A 4,956-nucleotide genomic window follows, 5' to 3' on the forward strand; every position below is an offset into this window, starting at 1 on the left:
GGATGGTCTCGATCTCCTGCCCTCGTGATCCGCCTGTCTCGGCCTCCCAAAGTGCTGGGATTACAGGCGTGAGCCACCGCGCCCGACCTGTTCATCTTTTCAAAAAACTTCAGTTCCTTTATTTTTTGTGTTGTTTTTCTAGTTTCGTTTATTTCAGTTCTGGTCTTTATTATTTCCTTCCTTCTACTAACTTTGAGCTTAGTTCTTATTGTTCCTCTAAGTCCTCAAGGTGTAGTGTTAGGGTGTTTACTTGTGATTTTCTTTTTTCATATAGGCATTTATTACTATTAATTGCCCTCTTAAATCCTTTGCTTGTTCAGGTGTGTGTTACTTCGTTTCCACTTATTTGTGAATTTTCTAATTTTCTTCCTATTATTGATTTCTATTTTCATACAGCTGTAGTCAGAAAAGATGTTTGATATGATTTTAACCTTCTTAAGTTTATTAAGACTTGCTTTGTTGTTGTTTTGTAGCCTAACATATCTATCTTGGATAATGTTCTGTGTGCACTTGAGAAGAATGTGTATTTTGCTGCTGTTGGATGAAATGTTCTGTTTATGTTGTTAGATTGTTTTGGTCTAAAGTGTAGTTCTAGTCTAATGTTTCTTCATTGATTTTCTGTCTGAATGGTCTGTCCATTGTTGAAAGTAGAGTATTAAAGTCCCCCATTATTTTATTGCAATCTATCTCTGTGTTCAGATCTATTATTAATTTGCTTTATATATTTTTGTGCTCTGTTGTTGTTGGCATATGTAGTCATCCTTTGGAATCTGTGGGGGATTTGTTTCAGGATAACCCCGCTTCCTGTAACCCCTCCCCCACCTATGGATACCAAAATTTAGGCGTGTTCAAGTCTCTTATTAAATGATGTTGTATTTGTTTGAAAATCATGTGCATCCTCTCATATACTTTAAAACATCTTTAGGTTACTGTAATACTTAAAGTAAATGCTATGTAAATAGTTGTTTTGCTGTATTATTTGGGGAATAATGAGAAGGGAAAATATCTGCACATGCATAATATAGTTGGACCTATGCGTTTTTTTTTTTCTGGGTATTTTCAATCTATGGCAGGTTGAATCTCCCCTAATAAGTGGAGATGTGGTAACCATGAATTCAGATGGCCAGTTGTATATTTATAATTATTCTTACTGATGAGTAGATCCCTTTATTATCATATAACGATCTTTGTGTCCTGTTATGGTTTTTGACTTAAAGTTTACTTTGTCTGATACAAGTAATACTTAACCTAGCTGCCTTTTAGTTTCTGTCTGCGTGGAGTGTTTTTTTCCCCCATCCTTTTGTTTTTAATTTATGTATGTCCTTAAGGGTGAAGTGAGTCCCTTGTAAACAACATATCATTTGTGTCTTTGTTTGTTTTTTTAATCCACTTCGCCATTCTGTCTTTGAATTGGACAATTTAGTATGTGTGCATTCAGGGTAATCGTTGTAGGTAAGTACCTACCTTGGGAAAAAAGAGCCCAGGCTGGAGAACAGTTGTGTGATCTTGGCGTGATCTTGGCTCACTGCAACTGTTGCCTGCTGGGTTCAAGCGATTCTCCTGCCTCGTTCAAGGAATTCTCATGCCTCAGCCTCCTGAGTAGCTGGGATTACAGGTGCCTGCCATCATGCCTGGCTGATTTTTGTATTTTTAGTAGAGACAAGGTTTCACCATGCTGGCCGTGGCTAGTCTTGAACTTCTGGCCTCAAGTGATCCGCCTGCCTCCACCTCCCAAAGTGCTGGGATTAGTGGCAAGAGGCACTGCACCTGGCTCGTTAAGTTTTCTGGTTTTTTTTTATATTCTTTGTTTCTTTGTCTATTTTTATGATTAATAATTTTCTCTACTGGTGTACTTTTGATTCTTTAATTTTTTTTATCTTGTGTGTCTGCTATACATTTTTGCTTTGTGCTTACTGTAAGACTTATATGAAGCATCTTACAGCAGGATATTTTAAGCCGATAACTGTGATCACACAATATAACTATACTCTAACTCAACCTCTCCTCATTTTATTTTTTTGATATCATAATTTACATATTTTTATATTGTCTATCCCTTAAATTATTTTAGCTCTTACTGTTTCTAATACTTTTATCTCTTAACCTTCATAGTAAGGATATAATTCTTTTATAAACCACCATTACAGTGTTTGAGTATTCTGAATTTAACTAGGTGCTTATTTTTACCTCAGTTTTGCGCTTTTTTTTCTTGTTACTAATTAGAGTCCTTTTTTTATGCTTGAGAACTCCCTTTAGCATTTCTTGTTAGGTCTGGTGTTGATGAACTGCCTCTGCTTTTGTTTTTCTTTGAAAATCTTCATCTCTTTTCATTCCTGAAGGACAACTTTGCTGGGTATGGTATTCTTCGTGAGCAGTTTTTTTGTTGGTTTGTTTTTCCTGACAGCAGTTTACATATGTCATCCTATTCTCTCCTGGCCTGTAAGGTCTTTGGTGACAGCTCTGCTCATAGCCTTATTGGAACTCCTTCATATGTGATTTGCATTTTTTTAAATGTTTTCATGTTGCTTTCAAGATCCTCACTTTGCTTTTCAGTTTTGACTGTTTGATTATATCTTAGGGTAGCCTTGTTTGGATTGAATGTGATTGGAGATGTTTGCCCTTCCTGAGTATGGATATTTATATATTTTCCTCAGTGTGGAAACATTGTTGTTATTGTTTCTTTAAGTATGTGTTCTCTTTGTTTCTTTCTTGTCTTCTTGCACTCCTGTAACTCAAAAATTTGCTTTTGATGATGTCCCTTGAATCCTGTAATTTTTCTTCATTTTTGTTTTTTCTCCTTTGTGTATTTCTAAATAGTCTGTTTTCAAGTTCAAATAATTTTTTCGTTTCCTTCTGTATACTGTTGATGACTTCAATTGCATTTTTCATTTGATTTGTAAGAACCATAAAGGAAGAAAGGAATAAAAATACAAGCAGAAGTTTTAGGAAAAAGAGAACTCACGAATAATAATAAAAGATGATTTTCTGAGAAGACCCATCAAATAGTCAATGTAGGGCAGAGTCTGATTTTCTATTGCTGCTCTGCATGTTTTTTGCCCTCTTGCAGGAGCAATGGGTAGAGCTCAGAACACTAACTTCAGTGTTTCTACTTGGAACCCTGTTGAAGCAACCAGAGTTGGAAATGAGTTCTGACTTGTTTGTAAAGCCATGACATTCTGGTTCTAATTCTTTATATTCAAAAGTAGAATAGCACATTTTAAGTAAGCCAGATATCAATTTCCAGAGTCCTTTATATGGCGGTCGTTATAAGGGAGTAACAACAACCACAGAGGATTAGACTTAGGGACAAACTTGACTGTATTCAAGTCCTGGTTCACCACCTCCTAAGTAGATGATATTAGAAGAGTCATTTGTATTTTCTGAATTTATATTTTTTCCAGCACTAAATAGGGATATTGTTCAGATAAGTGAGCATATATATATATGTGTATATATATATATGTAATGTCTAACATATAATAGTCCCTAATAAATGGCAGTTGGTGTTATTAATACTCATTTTATACAGTACATATACCATTTCTAGTGGGTTTCACACGTATCACCAGCAGTAAAGATTTAATATAAGGTATTTAATGACATAAGTAATGCTTGTTGATTAATGATTGACATCTACCTGAGTCCGAATACTCTATATAAAGAGGAATAGATTGCCAGTTAGCCACTTAGATTTATAAGCTACCCTGACATGTCCTTGGAATTACAAAAAAGTGTGTCCAGACATATTTCACTGCCAGCCTCACAGGATAGAAGCTATGGATTTGTCCTATGGTAAGTTTTTCCAAAAATCTGCTTTAGGTACCCATATTAGTCTGTTCTCGCTGCTATGAAAAAATACATAAGACTGGATAATTATAAAGAAAAGAGGTTTAATTGACTCACAGTTCCGCATGGCTGGGGAGCCCTCAGGAAACTTACATCAATGGCAGAAGGCACCTCTTCACAGGGTGGCAGGAGGGAGAATGGGTGCAAGCTGGGGAAATGCCAGATACTTATAAAACCATCAAATTGGCTGGGTGCGGTGGCTCACATCTGTAATCCCAGCACTTTGAGAGGCTGAGGCGGGTGGATCATGAGGTCAGGAGTTCGGAACCAGCCTGACCAACATGGTGCGAAACCCAATACAAAAGTTAGCCAGGTGGGGTGGGGGGCGACTGTAATCCCAGCTACTCAGGAGGCTGAGGCAGGAGAATTGCTTGAGCCTGGGAGGTGGAGGTTGCCTTGAGCTGAGATCACGCCATTGCACTCCAGCCTGGGTGACAGAGCAAGACTCCGTTTCAAAAAAAAAAACCAAAAAACAAAAAAGATCCACCATTAGATCTTGTGAGACTCGCTCATTATCATGAAAATAGCATGGGGGAAGCTGCCCCCATGATTCAGTTACCTCCACCTGGTTCGGCCCTTGACATGTGGGGATTATTACGGTTCAAGATGAGATTTGGGTGGGGACACAAAGCCACACCGTATCAGCACCCCATGCAGAATATAGAGTCCGGTACTCTAGGCCTTAGTATTCACACTAGTAGTTCCTTTCCCCATGCAGAATATAGAGTCCGGTACTCTAGGCCTTAGTATTCACACTAGTAGTTCCTTTCTGAGGTGTTGAAGTGGGCCAGAGAGGGCTATTGTGTAAGTTAGCCCGCTTATGTGTGTGCTTTGAGAAGAGGTGCTGCATAATCTCATTTGTGAGTTATATCACCATGGGCACAAAAATACATTTCTCGTCTTAAGTTTCTTTACCTGGCCGGGTGTGGTGGATCACGCCTGTAATCCCAGCACTTTGGGAGGCCAAGGTGGGCGGATCACGAGGTCAGGAGATCGAGACCATCCTGGGTAACACAGTGAAACCCCGTCTCTACTAAAACTATTAAAAATTAGCCAGTTGGCCGGGCGCGGTGCCTCAAGCCTGTAATCCCAGCACTTTGGGAGGCCGAG

At 38.4% G+C, this 4,956-nt stretch overlaps 1 protein-coding gene across 1 annotated transcript in view; it reads left to right on the forward strand.

Moving 5' to 3' along the window:
* ZNF560 (zinc finger protein 560) overlaps positions 1–4,956 on the forward strand; it is a 38,624-nt gene that overhangs the window by 23,166 nt on the left and 10,502 nt on the right. The window lies entirely within an intron of this gene.

Source organism: Colobus angolensis, unplaced genomic scaffold (assembly GCF_000951035.1).
Source record: "Colobus angolensis palliatus isolate OR3802 unplaced genomic scaffold, Cang.pa_1.0 Scaffold39, whole genome shotgun sequence".
Taxonomy (NCBI): domain Eukaryota; kingdom Metazoa; phylum Chordata; class Mammalia; order Primates; family Cercopithecidae; genus Colobus; species Colobus angolensis.